Consider the following 19,559-nt stretch of genomic DNA (forward strand, 5'->3'; position numbering starts at 1 on the left):
TCAACTTTATTAATATAATAACCTATAAGGTAATTGTTTTACCCCTCAAGTGTCTACACCTAAAGTGCTACCCCCCATTATTTTTGAACTTTCTTCCTGTTTCATCATCATTCGTGTGTAATGCTCTCAGTTATAGAGATTTGGGAAGCAATTTTCTATTTGTTGACAATGTGGGTGGTGATTTTTGGTATTGAATTATACAACCACATAGATACACACAAGCACACACACACACACACACACACACACACACACACACACACACACACACACACACACACACTCACAAACATGAATTAATTCATTCACTTGCCTTTATAATATGCACTCATTCACTTGCCTTTTTATTTGTATGTACCTTGAATGTATTTAGAAATGAAAACTGAAGTAAGGCAAGTGAAGCGGTGTCTGATGTGCCTTACTAACAGAAATCACACAGTGTACTTGAAGCTCTAAGAGGTTCTTTGCATAGTGAGCTGTAGTTATTACTTAGCGGACTGACACTGAGATTGAAATATCTTCTCAATATCCCTGTTTGGCATAGAAGATGAATACATACATCAGAAAATGATGTTTAAGTGTTTTATTTTCTTATTCAGGGCTGTCAAGCTGTCAGAGAAGCTAATAGTCAGTGTGAGTGAGAGGGAAGGACAGCAAGAGAGAAATGCAAGCGTTGTAGCCTGGAGAAGCAAAAGCATTATTTTCTTGTATGACCCTGACACAATGGTCACTTGGGCTTACACATAAAAATGGTCCTCTTTCAAGAAAAGAATGAATTACATAATCAAACTTTCATGTGATTAAACGATCAAGACAGATCGATTACTTCATTTGCTGTGGCTTACATCACCCAAGCAGTCCATGCATTTCTGTTTCATATAGATGGTAAGTGAGACTCTAATTACTTCCTATTGCTCACTGGCCCTATTTTTATGTTGTAAGTTCTGTCCTGTTAATGTTAAACGTACTGCATTAGTTTAGCCAGCCTGGATGCTGTATGACATGCTATAACAGGAAAAGCTGCAGAGCGTATGTATCTGCAAGTGAATTAAAGTAATAGTTCTCCTATGATTTCCAAAGTAAGACACTGACTGCTGCTGGTAAAAAACAAAATTATTTAATTTTAGCGCTTTCGGGATAAACCCTTCCTCAGACAAGTACATAATCATGAAACATCATATTTAAAATACTACTGACCAATCATTTGCTTAGAAAAACTATGATTTCTTTTCTTTTTCTTCCACATTACCATTACTTGTTCATCCAGGTCTCTTAGGACCGTTACCTAATATCAGTTTTTAGACACCCCCCTCAAGAAATTCCTATGTTAGCAAGGTTAGCATTTCATCCAATTTATCTTGCAGCTCCTTGTAGCCAGGCCCAGGAATTCAGTGGCCACATCCGACTTGGCACTGTATTACAAAGTTGCTTATGGTACATTTTTGGTGTCTATATTACAAGATCGAATGCTTAGGTGATTGAACACCTAAACATCGAACTTGTAATATCGAACACAAAAACGTTGAATGGCGCAGGAAAACACATCAGTCGTCAGGGAAAAAAATAACTTTACACCCAAACTAAGTGGGGGGCTGTGCCCCCCACCCCCCAACTAAATATAGCGACTCCGAGATCACTCTACTGTAAACAAAATGGCAAAATCTGGTGAATGGCCAAGAGAAATCTTTCCCTGTGTTAAATTGCCCTTCACTGTTTTTTGCTTTCGATATTATAAGTTTGATGTTTAGGTGATCGATCACCTACACATTCGATCTTGTAACATAGACCCCATTTTTGACTGTCATCAACAATTGAAATTAATCATACAGTTCCGCAGTTCTACATTCTCACTCCAGTTTTTCTTGCATCCTCCTTTCAGATGCACAGGCTGATATCACTAGCCTTTAGCTTACTAAGTTTGTTGATGGCTGCAAAATCGACAGCAGTGTTCTGTCCTCCCCTCAAACATAATGGTTCTTCAGAATGGGTTGAACACAACTTATTTCTAGTGCAAACCCTTGAGTAGGTAACTTTTGCTAGGCTTCCTGACAGGACAACAGCTCATTTGTGAATGACTCACTAAACAGAGATCACAAATGAAACCCAAAGAAAACAAAGATCATTCGGGATCCCCAGTTCAGTGGTATGTCTTCTTCCAGGAAAAAGTCTAGCTGTCACACACCTGTGTCTGGGCAGATGAGTGCTGATTATTAGTGTTTCACAATGTTTAGCAAATAGACCTGTCTCCCTTTTGAAAATCAGGATCTCACTGCCACCTACTCTATTGATGGAAAGCAAGTCAATAAAGTTTAGTTTATTAAAGACAGAGGTATAGATGTCCCCTCTTGTCAGTATAGTAAGAAAAGCCCCCACTGTAACACATGCAGTTCCCAGAGGGCATGCTAGCAGCTCTAGATAGGTTATTATTCCACTGCACCATTTTGTTTTTAATAACTCATAGAGTATAATATCCCCTCTCCAGTTTCTTCACCAGACACTTGGTTCAACTGGAGAGAAATTTATTTGTTTAGTAACCAGAGTTATTCAGAATTAAAAAATCCATCCCACTTTCTATATATAACTGCATCCTGACATGGAGTGATACCTTGATTTCCAGGCCCTCAAGTTTCTTCTTACAACTTCTTGGTTGGAATGCCCCATTGGAAAGGGCAGTATGCATACAAAAATATCTCTGTTAGCAATAGTAGTCATTATCACAGCTTCATCACTGAACATCTTTCCCACCTTTGGAACAAACTTATCCATCCATCCATCCATCCTTAACCCCTTTTTTCCATTTTGCACATGGGTCCAGGTGTTACTTCAACAGCCCTACTGTGGTGGTTCATTTGTACGACTCGCTCACGCACACGCTCACACCTAGAGCCAATTTAGAATGCCCAATCCACCTACTGCATATTTTTGGAATGTGCGAGGAAACCAGAGCACCCAGAGGAAACCCACACAACTGCAGGGAGGACATGCAGACTCTGCACAAAAGGCACCCCAGTCGAGAATTGAACTGGTGAACCTCTTGATGTGAGGCAACAACTCTAACCACTGCATGACTTATTCTGCCCTTAAAATAATCATAATATCCTCCTACTTCTAAATTGATATTGATGAATGAATATTTTAAGTTAGTTGCAACAAGTAACAACAGCCATGAAGTTTCTAGAAGGCTGCTCTTGTTAATGAATATATAGACCTGTGAACGAGCAGAGCTAATATTTTATTCCTCATTTTAGAAAACTCTGAAGAGGCAGGTGAGTAGCATACATATGAAGATACATTACTGATTATTTATTTAATTGTTTGTGGTTTCATGACTGTTTAGTGGGTATTTCAGATAGAAGATATCAGAACATGATTAATAACTTTTATAAAGAACTTGAAACATTCTCAAGGCTGTAATACTAAACCTGTTTGTCATAGTTATCCATGCACTTCTTTTATCATGTTTGAATTATAATGGTGCTCATTGTCAAGGACTCTTGAATATGGATAGGGCTTTCTCCTAAGTACAGATCTTTGCTCCCAGAATTGTTCTGGTACTTCCAGCTTTCGTATGTTTACTCCTGTTCAGGGGATCAGGGCTGGACACCTGTTTTAGATTCACATTTAAGATTGTGTAATTGTTCTAGTACTAAAATATCATACTGTGTTTCATTACCAGCCACTGCCACTCTTCTAAGATTTCCATGGTTAACCTGCTTCTTATTTCCCTTATTTTAATTGCTAGAAATCTCAGGTAATATTACAGTATCTTTTGCAATTTTAAATGATTCTTTACTGTATACAGGCCTGTGTCCATGTCTAATGAATGTTGAACAATGTATATACCTATGCAAGCTATGTATGTACTCTGTTTATAAATGATCCTTGGGATTCACTAATAATAATTTAGGCTTTGCGTGAGGCCTACATGATTACAGTGTGTTAGCAGTGCTCATTGAACATGCATACTGCTCATCATGCTTACACATTTCTGAGCACTGATTCGTGGCCAGCAGCAGTGATGGTGGCATGAAATAGTGCTGGGAGCATGAGCTTACAATGAAAATAAAAGTACTTGCCTGTAAGAAGACGTATTATGCCAGGATGCATGGACAGCTTATACAAATTAAAGACTAGTGACTTTTAAGCATGTGGATGCAGGGGGCATGAAGCTGGGCTGATTTACACAGAATATACTTCCGCGGTGGTGCAGTGGTAGCGTTTTTGCCTCACAGCAAGAGGTTCTCCCGTTCGGTTCTCGCCTGGAGTGTGGGGAGTGCCTTCTATGTGGAGTCTGCATGTCCTCCCTGTGGTTGGGTGAGCCTTCAAAAGACATGTTTAAATGGGCGTGCTTTCATTTAAGGTTGAACGTCGAACTGGCACCTCGGTGTTCGTGAAAATCTACTGACAATCATTAGCGGACCGGAGTTCCGCTGTGGCGACCCCTAACCGGGAAAAGTCGAAAGACGACAACAACAACAACAACAATGTGAGCAGCTCAGGGATAATAATTAGGGGAGGGCAAATGAAAATATATACTCAGTTTATGCATTCAAATGTAATGATGTCTCAAGGAAACATTTTTCTGTAGAAAGGTATCCATATTGATGGCAATGATAAATAATCCTGTTTCTAAGTGATTTCTTATGTACATAACTTCATAATGGACATATACATAATGGACATGCTAATAATGTATGTGAGAAGAACACAATGTAGCAGGGTAAGAAAGGGAAGTAAATGTGATATTAATGCTGATTACATGCTGAGTTGAGATAATAGCTTCAAAGGATAGTGCATACATTATGAGCCATTTGCATACAGTGTCGTTATTGAATATGACATCTATAAACAAGGAACGTTTGCATAGTAACTGTCTATATTGCTGTATCTTCCACTCCATCCTGTATAAACAAGACATGAGCAGTACAGCAGCTGTCTTATTCATAGCTGAAGGGGGCATGTTTTAACATTTGTCACTGGACAAACATAGACATGGGGGAATATTGCAGAGACAGATCTTAGACAAGCATGTGTTTTGTATACATGCGTATCATAAACAGTAATATAATAGCAATCAAAATGCACAAGTAAGAAATGACAACACAGATCTGATGACATTGCAGTAGTTCAAGGTCCCCATTTGTAAATGGAGTGAATCTAATACAGAATTCTGCTGGGTATGCTCACAACACATTCAGCAAGCACTGCCATAATAGCATGTAAATAGCACAAACACACAAGAAAGTGTCCAAACACAGGCCTAATCAAACATTATGATGATCTGGCATCGCACCTTACAGGAGTACATTCCCTGTAAGTCCTCATGTGTAATAAATGTGTACAGTGTGAAGAAAACATTTCCAGTAGTACATAAATGTTAAGAGGAAGGAATGTAATGCAGTGCATTCTTATTTGGAAATGAAGTAATGCCTGTGAACAAACAGTGCAAGGTTGTACCTATCCACTTGAATGTATGCCAGGACAGATGTCAGAAAGATGCTTATCAACCTGAGATGGCAAAGCAGTAGACATACTATGTATGATGGTGAACACACCTGAAGGGCTTATGACACTTCTGTATTGTAATGGGTATAGATCCCCTGCCATGGAGGCTGTTGCCATTTGATTGTTTAAAAACAACTTTCTTTGCCTAAGCCACTTCTGTAGGATTCAGTTATTTGGCAGACAGATGTTACCAGATTCAGACCCCTGCCTGTCATACTACACATTCTACAGAGCTGTGCATTGCCTATTTCTGCGACAAGACACATGAATTTATTTTGTCAAAAATAAATTAATTGGATGTGTGAAGTAATAAAGGACATGTGATGCTGTGTACAATACGATTTTGTCATAATAATGACAAGGAGGTAATTATGTTAATGTTCACACAAATGTGAGTCTTGCAAAGTTTTTTGGCCAAGGAAGCTGTTGTTGTTTTGTGCAACAATGTTGTCCCACATTTGAAACCCACTGTATCTGTGTAGATATGCTATACAAGTCTTTACTCAAAGCATATGACACAGGAACACTCACACCATGATATTTGCAGAACAGCTAATTCAGTGGCAGGATATTACAAAATCACTTCATATTTCTTTCTACAAGTAAAAATTGAGAACAATAATTTCATGCAGTGTTGCTTTTGTTAATGTCTGTAAATTTACAGAATATCACCCTTGGCTGGAATTGAACAACAAGCTATGCAAGTTCAGTGAATATAATCCTGTCTATGAATCACATACACCACAGTGGAAGTCTAAACAAAGCTATGAGGCTCCACCTATGTGAAGTCATGATAGCATATGATTGTGCTGAAATTTGTTTGAGATTAAAGGGTTCCCTATCAAAATGTTGGCACTAGAAATTCCAAGTGCTAAAAAGACAAAAAAAAAAAAAAAGAACGAAAATCCAGAGAAGAGCGAATCTCAAAAATCGCTCTTCTCCTTAAAAACATCTTTTTGCAAGGGACAAGCCCTCCTACACCCCCATATGCCCAGGACTTATATAGACCTACTCTGAGATTGCCATACTTTGAAGAAAAGGGAATATTCTGAGAAATGGTATCTCAGACATAGAATATGTAAGTCTGTTCTTTCAGTATTCAGTCTCAGGTTTTGGGACTCACTTTAGCAAGCTCAGACATTTCAAATGGTTACCAATAAAAGGATTTGTGGAGGTTTCTCCCAGTGTAATTGTATATATTATTGCACTTCAGCATGTCATTCATTCATAAAAGCATAAGGACATGCAATGCTTACAGTCAGCCAATGTGGGTTTTGAACACCCGACTATTTAATGACAGAAGCTACATGATATTGGGAAGCAGGAATGTGCCATGGTGCCACAGCTGCTGCAAGTGTGACATATTTTGATCTTAGAAGCCAAGACATCATTTTATTGCTGCAAGTGATTTGTGTGCCTGTCATTTCTTTAAAAAATATTGCTGGTATATATGTGTTTCTCACACAGTGTTGTCTGCAGCTAGGTCTACCCAGACACATATGATGCATAATACGATTGTCAACGTGATGGAAGCATGACAATCAGGCACAAGGTCTGGATAATAATGGTTTCAAACACATGCCTTATTTAAGCAAAAGCATACAGAACACAGTCTCATATCTTCTCGCCACAGGAAAAAGCCTTAGTAGTTCTCATGGGAAAGAAATGTCATCCCATGACATCATCATTATCCAATAAAGCATTTCTGAGTGAAAAATGAGCATAAATGATTGTAAGAGCTGGTATGTATGATGTATGATCTGGAGCATTTCTCCCCGGGCCTCCGCTGAACACAGGCTCTGTGGAACCTAGTCGGACTTTCCCGGACAACAAATGTTAAATAAATAAAAATTTTAAAAAATTAAAAAAAAGAGGAATCCTCAGCTATACATGTGCACAACACACTGATACAATTGACTCTTTAGATTAATGGCTGGATTTGAATAAACTGCCTAAGAGCACAAGGTACAGAATACTGCCTGAATCACACATGCCACACAAGATGTTATTTTACAGTTGTGACAGTGCACATTCGAATGGATGAAATCAGCATTTTTCCATACATTGATGCTCTTCTAAAAATGCATGAACATAGTTGAAGTGCACAGTAACACTACACAGCTACACAAACTACATGCATTAGAAGCCTTCTCTACACTCTATACCAGGGAGACACTTACAGACAGATGTCAGTCATCACTACACTTAGACTTCTTCCCTCTGTACTTAAACAGTCTAGAGAGCACCGTATCCACAGCCAGCACCACAAGGTAATTCACATAACCACTTTTATTTGTTTAATTTTTAATAGCAAGATCTAAGTATTGTGTTTCCAAAACTGTTTAATGCCTGTGGACAATACAAATCTATAGGGTAATACTCTGTGAAAGTACATCTCCTAAGTGGAAGTTTAGATAAGAGATGTTGTCATGGACACAATTGTACATGACAATACACACATTCACATTAGTTAACCAGTGTTGGATCCGAACCCCCCACCTATTTATTCAGGCAGTATTTACTACACAGACTTAGCTGCAAGTGCTGCAGAAGTCTAAGCTGTATGGCACAGTGTGCAATTTTGACATGCTGACATCATCAGTGGAATGGAGAAAAGATGGTTCTGGTAAAAGTGGGATAAGAGAATGGGGTTATTCTCTGTCTACCATGTTAACATTTTTCTCTGGCTGTTATCTAGGGAATGTAGCGTTAGCTGCAAGTACCACATGAGTCTGACTCTTAAGAGGAGACAGTGAACTTTTGACAGAATGACTTCATCACTGTGTTGCAGAAAAGAAGTTTGTGGGATAACTGGTATAACAAGATGGTGGAATACTTGCCCAGGTTAAATTTTTCTCCTGATTGGAAGTTGATACAGTATGTTTGCAGAGGAAGCTATTGGTACATGATATTGCAACCACAGACACAAAAGTTCTCTACAGTGAGAATTCTTCACAACCTAAATATTATATTATACACACAGTTTCATGACTTTGGGGGTCAGCACATTAGGGATTGGTGCCAACAACAGAATAATGTTGCATAGTCAATTGGGCCAAATCAAGTGTGCTAAGATGCACACAGGCAAAGTGGAGAGCTATGTGTGGGGCATATTTTTTTGTGATGCAGATGCTAATGTTTTGTTTGGAAAAAGAGGAATGTTGGGGAAGGTGCTTAGGAATGGGAGGGTCAGTTAGGTAAGGTAGGTTACGTAGCAGGTGCAGTCACGCAGAATATACAAGACAGACAAAGATGGTGATGGGCACAAAAGGTTGGGAACACCATGACTGGGGATAGGTAGGGGAGTTTGGAGGTGCATCCACATCCAGACTGAGAACAATGAGAATCTGGTCCTCACTCCTCAACCCCAGAATTGTCATCAATGTCTCCTGTGTCAGCTGTCTGGGTCAGTGCCAGACATGGTATCATTATGGCAATACCTTTTCAACCCTGCTGATTTGGGTATTGACATCCATCTCCATAATGACCTCCACCAAGTCAGCTCCTGTTGGGTGACAAAAATCACCACCCCCACTACTACTGCTCCTGGAGAGTACCTCTGCACCAGCAGCCAGGGCAGAGCTACATGATTCTGGTGGAGCAGGTAAGACAGGTATTGTGGCGTTAATGCTGGCAGGTTCTGACCCAGATGTACTGGATGTCTGTGCTGCCTGTGGTGGTGCCCCTGACACCACCTGTGGATATATGTTAGGCCAAACCGTAGCAATCGGTACAGTCCCCTGTGCTGATGGTCTTTTTTTTTTTTTTTTTTCAGCAAAATTGCACTGTAAAAAAAGGAAAGAAATAAGGTGGAGGGGACAAAAAGAGAATGAGGTGATTGGTTTGTCAAATTACTTAATTATTTTAATACATAAATCAAAATGAGAAATATGTAAGTATACCTTGCCAGCATCCAGATATGATGAGAAGGCATGAATGTGTCATAAAATAAATCAATCATAATCATATGACTTGACTAATAGAATCATAGATTTCATTGTACCTTATCAGACATCTTCTTTCTAAGGTAGTAACTGCATTTTTTAAATAATGAATTCCTAATGTCATGCAGTATTGAAGTTAAAATTTCTTATAAACGGTAGCCTGCAAAAATAATTGAACATCTGTTTCTGGTTATTGAAATCATGCACCATTAAGATGATGTACTCTTTGCCTAATGCAATAACCAAGAGGTATTGGAGCAGGCATGTAAACTTGATATAAAAGTTAAGGTTAGCCTTCTCAAGATGATATACATTGATGGACTGAGGATACTTATGTGCCTTGCAATCAGAACAGATGCATACTTACCCCATGCCTCTCTGAGGAAAGTTATCTTGTCCTGATGTGCCTCATGGTTTTCTGCTATCTGTACTATTGCTGTAAAGTAGAAAAAGAAAAACAATATGAAAGAATAAAGAATAACAGTGGTGGCTGACATTAATGCCATATCATAGACATGTTATAGGTCAGTATACTTACACAACTGAGGAGAATTTTCAGTGTAAAATTCATCGTTCCACTGGCGAAGGAGGTCCCTCTTGCACCTCTTCATATCACTGTAGTGGTCATGACATTGCTCCCCAGTGCATGAGATGCTAGTTGCACTGGAGACATCCTTGCCTAGGCTATTACAAGCCTCAGCCTTATACTAAGACTTGATATAGTCCCCATGCAGTAGCTCTAGCTGTAGTGCTTCACAAGGAGTACCAGAAGAAACCTGAACTTCTCAGCACCCCACCTCTGTGCTCTAAATGGAACACCATCCCTAATATTGCCAGCCATGTCTGCAGAAGTCATGCTGGAAATATGGTTCAGAATTGGCACCTAGTTCAGATCTCACATGTAACAGCTTGTGAGCAAAGACACACAACCTTGCCGGCTGCAGTTGCACAATTAGACGCAAGCAGTGGCTTGCCAGTCTCATTGGCAATAAGTTCATCAAGAAGCACAGAAGGTGTTAAAAATGGCAGCAACATTTGATCATGTGGGATGCTCAAACTATTGAAACATGTTCCAGAAACTATGATATGCTTTATGGTGTTTGTTATAATGGTTTCTTTGGAGACAGTATTGTATGACTTGTTACTTACTGGCATGTTGTGAGTTAGACCCTGGTAAGATTTAGGAGTACCACCTGGAAATTGAACCCAATAGGAAAACAAGGATAAAAATGAGAAACTTTGCTAATAGTATCCTTCGAGAAGTCATTCACCAGTGGTAACTATCATATTGGTAACACAGCCCTTAGACTTGACCCAGTAGTCAGGCACTTAGGGATACAGATACATGGAAAGCTAGCCTTTGACCATCATTTGTCTACAGTAGTGAGGAAATCATTGTATGTTGTGCAACTTATAAACAAAGATATGGCATCTAAGTTCAAGGAAGTCATTGTTCCACTGTATTTGGCATTCATAAGAACTATCATTGAGTACAATGTCCCATTTGTTATGTACCTAACCAGGTATATCCAACAACTAGAATGTCCATAGAGGTTCCTCACTAAAAGAATATAGGGCATAAATAAAATGTCCTGTGCAGACTATCTTAATGCTCTATCCCTGTATTCTGTCTCCTACAGGCTGTTGAAGGGAGATCTATGCCTGGCATACAGGGCATTGCCAGACCCCACTGTGATGGAACTCATGCATATCCACAATAAAAAACAGCACAAAAATTATCCATTCTAAAGACTTAAACCTTGTTTGTGATATAAACAGGACCTGCCAGAGATACAGATATGTATCCCAGAGACTACCTCATCTCTGGAACAGGCTCCCCATCCACGTGAAACAGAGTTCCTCCCCAACCAAATTCAAGTGTAACTTGGACAATTGGATGTGGAACAGGAACTTCATCTCTGGTTTGTCACCTATGTCTCTAAAGGACCCAGGCAACCTATAAATAATTAATCTCCCAGGCCCCTGCTTGTAAATGTTTCATCTCCCAAGCTCCTACTTAAACTTATCACGGGTTGCAGAACTTGTTAGAGATTTGAAATGCATAGCTAGGCTTTAAAAGTCCCTTGTGGTCATTAGCCTAGTAAACACCTGTGAACCTATGAACCTAATTGTCACCGTCACAGGAGAACTTACTTGCCAACATCGTAATTAGTGGTATACTAATTTTAAGACTGAATGTAGAAATGCGTAGGAGAAGCCTACACATCTGTGACTTTACTTAGTCATGGAACTTTATTTTTATGTAAAAGATAGTGCTTGTGTTTGTAAATATATTTCTGATGCATGCAGTTTCATGACTTTTGTAAGACATGTGGGTTAGGTTACATATATTCTTCATAAGACATACTGTCATAAAACATACTTAAGATATGTGAGACCTCAAAAATATAACAAAAATTACTGTGCACATCATACTTATGTATGTGCATTCTACATTAAACATCATCATTGTCATGTTTAACATAATTTACACACATTATATTGGGCTTCTATAGCAAGCGGTTATAATACATTTGTTGCAATAACATAGTTATGATACTCATGTGCATTTACTCTGACATTCCCAATTAAAATGTTGTGACAAATGGTATTCTGACCATCTCTGTAAAAGAAGCTGTAGACTGAAATTAAATGCTGCATGAACTGTTTTTGATCTTTAAGATCTTACACCTTGCGCTGCAAGGAAAGTTACCTGAGAGGTGGAATTTATTCAGTGAGTACTGTCCAGAGAGCTCTCCAGAATGCTGATGGCTGCGCACTACCACCAGGCTTGTTTGTGTTTCAGAAGACAGCCTAAATTGAATTTTGCACTTTTTTTCCTTAGGAGGTGAACCATGTTTGTGTGATGCTGAGTGGAGAATAAATGCAGAAGGCATTATTAAAAATGACAGAAAAAGACTGAAATGAAAACTTAATTGAAATGTAGGGTGTACCTAGCAATAACCACAGCAAGAAGTGCATTACAGTGATAATGTCATCCTTCTCACATCTTGGCACATCTCAAACTTAATTTCTGTCATTGTAAACACTGTATATAGTTGTTCATGCTTTTTATAAGAATTACTTCTATTATGTATGATTCTGTCATATTATCTGTGATTTCGTAATTGAAAATAAAAACAAAAATTGAGAAAAAAACAGATTTAATTTCTGGCATAAATTATCAGAAGTATAGTTAATGCCAAATTATACAAAAGGCGACAGACAATAGGTCACATGTTATTAGCAATACTGAAACTAGATAAGTTTTAAACAACACAAATATATCACAAAATGTGTGTAAATATGTATTCAAAGCACCTTTCTATAAAATTATCAGTTAACTGGATGTGTACCCTGTATCAGCTGAACGTTTTCCTCTAAACTCACTGCACATGCACCTTGTGCTATAGAGAAAATTACCTGGCAGGTACATTTTCTTCACTTGAATACTATTCAGAGTTATAATGTCCACATTCCACCCCAGTCTTCTATGTGCTACAGAAGGTAGCCTACATAAAACTTTTCACTTTTTCTTTAGGTAGTGAACTGTAGTTCACTGCAAGATACCACTACCAGTCTGGAGCGCTTGCAAATGATGATGAGAAAAAATGGTACTGAAATAGAGAAAACATTATGAAACAAGTGGTTAGTATTGATATTTCCTCGACTTTGCTGTGTTTCAACTTGGACATTATGCTCATTACACATTATTGTGTTCACACAGTCAGTGTCATCTATGGATTAGTACCTCAGGACATCAGACCATTCAGAAGACAAAGTTCAGATTCTTATCATTTTGTGCTACACACACTGTACTGGGAAGACAAAAAAAGAGGTTGCCTATATACAATATGTGGCATAGTATCAATTGACATTACAGGTGTAACAGAAACATAACACATTCTTGGCCTTTGCCCTGTGTAATTTGTAGTTATATGCAGGGAAGGCTGTGATACTAGCAACAAGGAAGAGAATCTTTCCACACACAATATAAAATGAAACATTTGAACACTGCACTTTTTTCTCTTTGTTTTGTGAACATCATTCCCAAACCTACGCTTCTGTTACAAGTCTGCTTTGTGCTTTGCCTTGCAGTTGATAAATGTTTCAATGAGTAATCTATTTCCTTAGAATTACTGACACAATTTTATTGAGAGGCAGAAACTGTTGTGACAAAAATTCATATAAATGTTAGGAATGTTACTGTCCTAAGTCATTCAATGGTAGTCACAAAAGTTCTTGTAAATCCCTTCTTCCTTACACAACTTGATTGATGCTGCAATTAGATTAATCATTCATACTTGCAAACACTTAGCAGATAACAATTTTCAGTGCTCATCCTTACAGAGTTAGGGTGTGTGCATGCAATTGTTTAGCTCCTTACACCATGCTTACACTTCCTGCACTTTATGCAGATTGTAGAATTCATGAATGCTAATAAATTCACATCTCATTTACATATTCACAGTGCTAAGAGGGCTGAATCTGTTCTATATAAAGATAATCACATAGCTAAGGAAGCTGTATCATAGTAGAGGAATGTTTGGATCCAGATAACATGATACTGCTACTTACTGCTACTCGCTTTGAAAACTTTTTTCTACTTTCACAACTGACTTGCTGCAAAGGTAGGTTGCTGTTATGAACACATTTATGGATTTAAATCATAGTTATGGTTTGCATTTCAGCATACAAGTATTGCTTTATTGTCTGCATTATTCGCAGTAACTCTTGCTATTGGCGTGTATACCACAGTTGTTTCTTGACCTTGCAGTATTTTTCTACATAATGACAATTTAATGGAAATTTCAGTCTTGAAAGCTGACCACTTTGCTCAAAAGGCTGTTGTATTAATTGTGACCAAGGTCATGAGTTCTTCCATTAGTAGCAGTGACAATTTTGTAAAGGTTATGATGTCTACCTGGCTAAACTCCACATAAATGCACATCAAAACAAAACCTGTTAACCATTTTTCCTTGACAGGTGTACACTACTTTTTTTAATACTGCAATATCCTGCATAGTGAAATAAATATTACTCCTGCTATGTGTTTTTTTATCAAGTTCTTTATCTGTTTTGCATTGGGGGTTGAGAAGAAAACTGTATTACATTGTGTGTACTCATATGAAGCTTTCTTTTTCTGTTTTGTGTATAATGGATCAATGTGTCCATATATATATTTTTTCAGTGTTTAACCATCTTTTGTTTTTGTATTTATGGATTTCTTCTTTCCTATTATGTTTCCTCTCATACAGAGCTATAGTACCCAAAACATCTGCACCCCATAAACTGCTGTACATGGGTGCTGAGAATTATGTGATCGTTCAGGCCTTATATTGTCATGAGTCATTCCTATTAGAGAGAGGCATGGCTGACAAGTTCTCCTATGACCGTATCTGGGAGCAGGTGATGAATGATTTTACTATGGTGGGAGGCCATGGATGTAAATATTCAAAAATCAGAAAAGGGACAGTAATATAACTACAGTGGACAGACTTCAGGGAGCTGCACATGCCAGCAAATGTATGGCTATGAGGGGTGATCTTCCTACAGAGCCACAACTGACTGAAATAGAGGAGTTCTTTTCACTGTTAGAGATCCAGACATCTCATCACTGGATTCACATTGAATCATTGATGTTGGAGCTGTCATAGAAGACAACCCAGCTGTCTCTACTGCAGGATGAGATAGAGACATGGGGAGGAGAGCAGGAAATAGGGGTAGCCCAGTGAAAAGTAATGATTTCTATGAGACGTATCTTATTATGCAGCTGTAAAGTCAATGATCTTCTGTTTCTAGTCTTTCTTTATCTTCTGTTTCTGCTGTCATTTGCTTCGTGATGCTTATCATCCCTGTTTCATCTCTCATTTTTATATGTAGGAACATCTGGGTTTGCCATTGCATGGCCACCTGCACATGGTAAGCAAACTTTCTGTATTCTTATTAATATCCAAAAGGTATTTGTATGAGTAAATAAAAGTTATTTGATTTCATTGCATTAGCATCTTTTAAGATGCAATATGTGTTTCACATGACATGGGTTTAATTGTTGTTTCTTTCTATATTTGTTGTTGCTTATTTATTATCATAGGTGATCCTGCCAGTGGCAATGTGAAACATCTGCCACCTGATGCCAGAGTCTGATAATGATGGTGATGATGTAGAGTCACAGTGTGGGGGTGTAGAGGGCAAGTCTGACATTGAGATTGTGTCTTCAACATCTTCTGCCCATATTTTGGAAATAGACAATATGCCTACACATACCCATGACACAAAGACCTCAGACGTAGGACTGGTTGATGCTGACACAGTTAATGAAGATAGTGTGGTTACTCCAGTTGCAGAAATGGTTGATTCTCCTAGTAACCATCATGTGAGGTGCCACACAGGTTGTCCACCCTGCACCTGATATTGGTGTGTTGGTAGGTGCCACACAATGTATGCGTAGGGCCATCAAAGATGCACAGGCATGATCCACAAGGGCCCCAGAAGAGATAGTATGAGTACTAACATTGTGCATTCTAATGTGCAGGACTGCCTAAATAGTGTGGATCACTCCTTGGACAGGATGAATGACAGACTGGATCAGGCAATGTCTGTAATGGAACATCTGCTGGGAGAAGGTCACCTTTAATGTGGCAGTAGAGTCGCTACATTGTTCAGTGTTACAGGATGTAAAAGTGCAACATCTCACTCCTGTATTGGTACCACTGCCACTGCTCCATCGGAGATTGCAGTGTCCACACTCAGACATGATAGGCAATGTGGTCATGGTCCTAGATGCAGATGTGATGTGAGCTCATCCAGCAGACATCAGTAGTGGTCAGGCAGCACCCAAATTTCTAACCAGAGGCGTGGGACTAGCAGTACAACTGGCATACATAGTTCTCATGGTCAGGGATGACAATGCAGAACTGACCAGTCTACATGCATAACTCACACCTGTCTGAGATGCCAGCACAGTGCTTGATTGTATTCATGCAGAGACTCACACATTCAACAAATACTTGCCCATATCACCTCTCACACAGACTCTGCTTATCTAAGCAGTACTGTTGACTGCTAAACTGATCTTGCTACTGCCCCTGCAAATAAGATACTTAAGGAATTAATTTTTTGTTTTAGTCAAAGTTAAACTCAAAGTCAAAGTAAACTTTATTGTTGATCAGATATACATGGCACTGCAAGCTGAATGAAATTACATTGCTTTGGTCCTAGTGAAAGACATAACAATGAACACATTGCTTGAGTGACAGTAAGACTAATACATATACAGTAATACTTAAAATATTAACAACACTAAAATATTAACAACACAATTAATTACCACAATTGGACAGGAAGAAATTAGACAGTATTATACTAGTAGGTATTGCAAAGACTATGACTTCACATTGTGATTGCTTAGATATTGCACTTTATCCACTGTAGTATGATATATTCTAATGTTCATATTACACATGTGTGGAGTGGTGACTCGCTCCTGACTATTGCACATGCAGGAAGTAATAGCATAAGAAAACAGGCTAACTGTACCAGTTACTGAAGCAATTTGCTAGAGTGATTACTATCGATGATACTTCATAGCAAGTGGCATATTGATCAGATTATTCACTGTCATGCCTGGCATTCAGGTTCAGTAGCCGTATGGATAGAGAGAAGAAGCTCCTGTTCAGTGTAGATGTTTTGCAGTGTAAGCTGTGATACTGCCTTTCCAAGGAAAGTAGGAAATATATGCCATGGGCAGGGTGAGTGGGATCATCCATTATCTTCCTAGACCTTTTCACACACAGAGTCTCACACAGATCATCCATGGATGGGACCGAGGAACCAATGACTTTTTCCACTGTCCTCACTACCCTCAGGAAAGCCTTGTGGTCAGATGCTTTGCAGTTACCATACCAAATTATGATGTCATTTGAGAGGATGCTCTCGATGATCTCCCTGTAGAAGGCTTTGAGGATGGACTGAGACAGGTTTGCCTTCCTCAGTTTTTGTAGGAAGTGAAGACATTGTTGTGCCTTCTTCACTGCATGGCTAATATGAGTTGACCAGGATAGGTCACCTAAGATGTGCACCCCCAGCAACTTGGTGTTTTTGACTCTTTTCACTACCACACCCTTAATTTCCAGAGGGTGATGTATCAACTGAGTCCTCTTGAAGTCCACTATTAATTCTTTGGTCTTACTTACATTTAAGCCCAGATTGTTGCTGGCTCACCAGCCTATCAGATATTCCACTTCTTCCCTGTAGGTTGTTTCCTCACCATTTCTGACAAGACCTATAACAATGGTATCATCCACAAACTTGATGATTTTGTTGGATTCATGCTTTGCCATGCAGTCGTGTGTCAATAAGGTAAAAATAAAGTCAACAAGGTCATAAGAGAATTTGCACAACACAGTGATCATTTATATGACTGTATTGGTTCTTCTAGAACAGGTTCCAGACTTACCTTGTTAATAATGTCGATGTAAGAAGTCTCTTGGTGGGGGGCGGTGCCTGTGTCTGATGCTAACCAAATACAACCATTGCATAGATAAGTAAAGGTTGCACACTTTGTCAGGCATCCTTTTTAATATTTCTTTGTGCTAAAGCTGTTAGTCTTTCTTTTACGTATTCATTGTTTGTGCTTTCCTTTTCTTCCTTTTCTTCTTAGCCATGGCATATTGTGCATATCTGCCACAGCTTCTGCAGCTGGTGGTTCTCCTGTAGACTCCTCATCTGTATCTGCTGGAGCTGTTGGCCTTGCCTGTGCTACTGGGAACTGTGGTCTTGCGGTCCTACTGTTGTTCTTTTTGAAGCTGTCTCCTAAGAATGATATTATGCAACACAGAACAGACTGTAAGTATTTCAGCAGAGGTGGCTGAGTCATACTGCAGGGTACCTCCTGAGGTATCTAGACACTGGAATCTTGATTTGAGCAAGCCAAATGCATGCTGTATGATAGCCATAGTTTGAACATGGACATCACTGAGTCCTTGTTCAGTGGGGTTGTGTGGGTTTCTCAGGTGTCTAGAGCCATGGTTCCAGGTCATAACCTGGATACCCCACCAGATGCCCTTGTGGAAAGGCACCCATAGTAAACCTTGTGTATAGCTCACAGGTGTGTGATATGTGTATGTCATGAAAAGTGCATGTGTTACCTACACAAACATTGTAGATGATCCATTGGGCATTATAGACAACCTGACAGTTTACAGAGTTGTATCATTTTGTGTTGATGTATCTCCTTTCTTGTTTACTGGGCAAAGTTTTTATTTCTGCACATTTGCAATCTATGGCCCCTAAAATGTCATGTAAGTGTGATATTGAATGAAATTCCTGCATGGTTCTTGCTCTGTCAGTCAGTGGTTGTGGGAAACCAATATGCTCCCTGTATGTTGTAGCGTTGCATTTATAAACTGATGTAATATTCTGGAGGCTGAGTCTGTGACACCCCTAATATATCCTCTGTGGGTCTCTGAAATGTACCTGTAACTAACAGATGTAATGCTACACATACCTTTATTTCCACTGGGATGGGTTCTCCATGATTTCCCTGGAGCATCAGGTATGGTTCACAGAGGTTTCATGTTCACAGAAGAGTTTTCCTGTCCACCCAATATCTCACTACAATTTTGTGATAAGTCAAAGGGTGTCTAAGCACCCTCCTTCTTCTTTCTGAGGTCTGTCAATAACAACAGAACCACCACCTTGAATTAAAGCCTGTTGCAATTGCAGGTTAATGATGGCAGCAGCAACTGCAAACATCATTTTTTTTTCCTAATGGTAGCAGTGGCTGTAATCCAAAGGGTTATGGATTTCAGGGCAATGGCTGCACCGAGTGTACTTGATTGCTTTATAACTTCATAAATTGCAATATCATGTTGGATTGGTTAATTAACATGCAGTTTGGATACTTATGTTATCATTACCATATTCTGCAATTCAATTTTGTTTTAATGAATACCAAATAGCATGCTGTTGTATGTGCAGTGCACTGCGTTGCATGCACAGTAGTTGCACTTAGTGTAGCAGTTAATGAATCTGTCCTAATGTTTATGTAAGCCATCGTGAAGCCTTTTTCCCTCATGTATGTACATTTACATGATGTCAGAAGGAATA

The sequence above is a fragment of the Protopterus annectens genome, chromosome 11.part0, assembly GCF_019279795.1.
Source record: "Protopterus annectens isolate FY-2018-M chromosome 11.part0, PAN1.0, whole genome shotgun sequence".
In the NCBI taxonomy this organism is placed as follows: Eukaryota; Metazoa; Chordata; order Ceratodontiformes; family Protopteridae; genus Protopterus; species Protopterus annectens.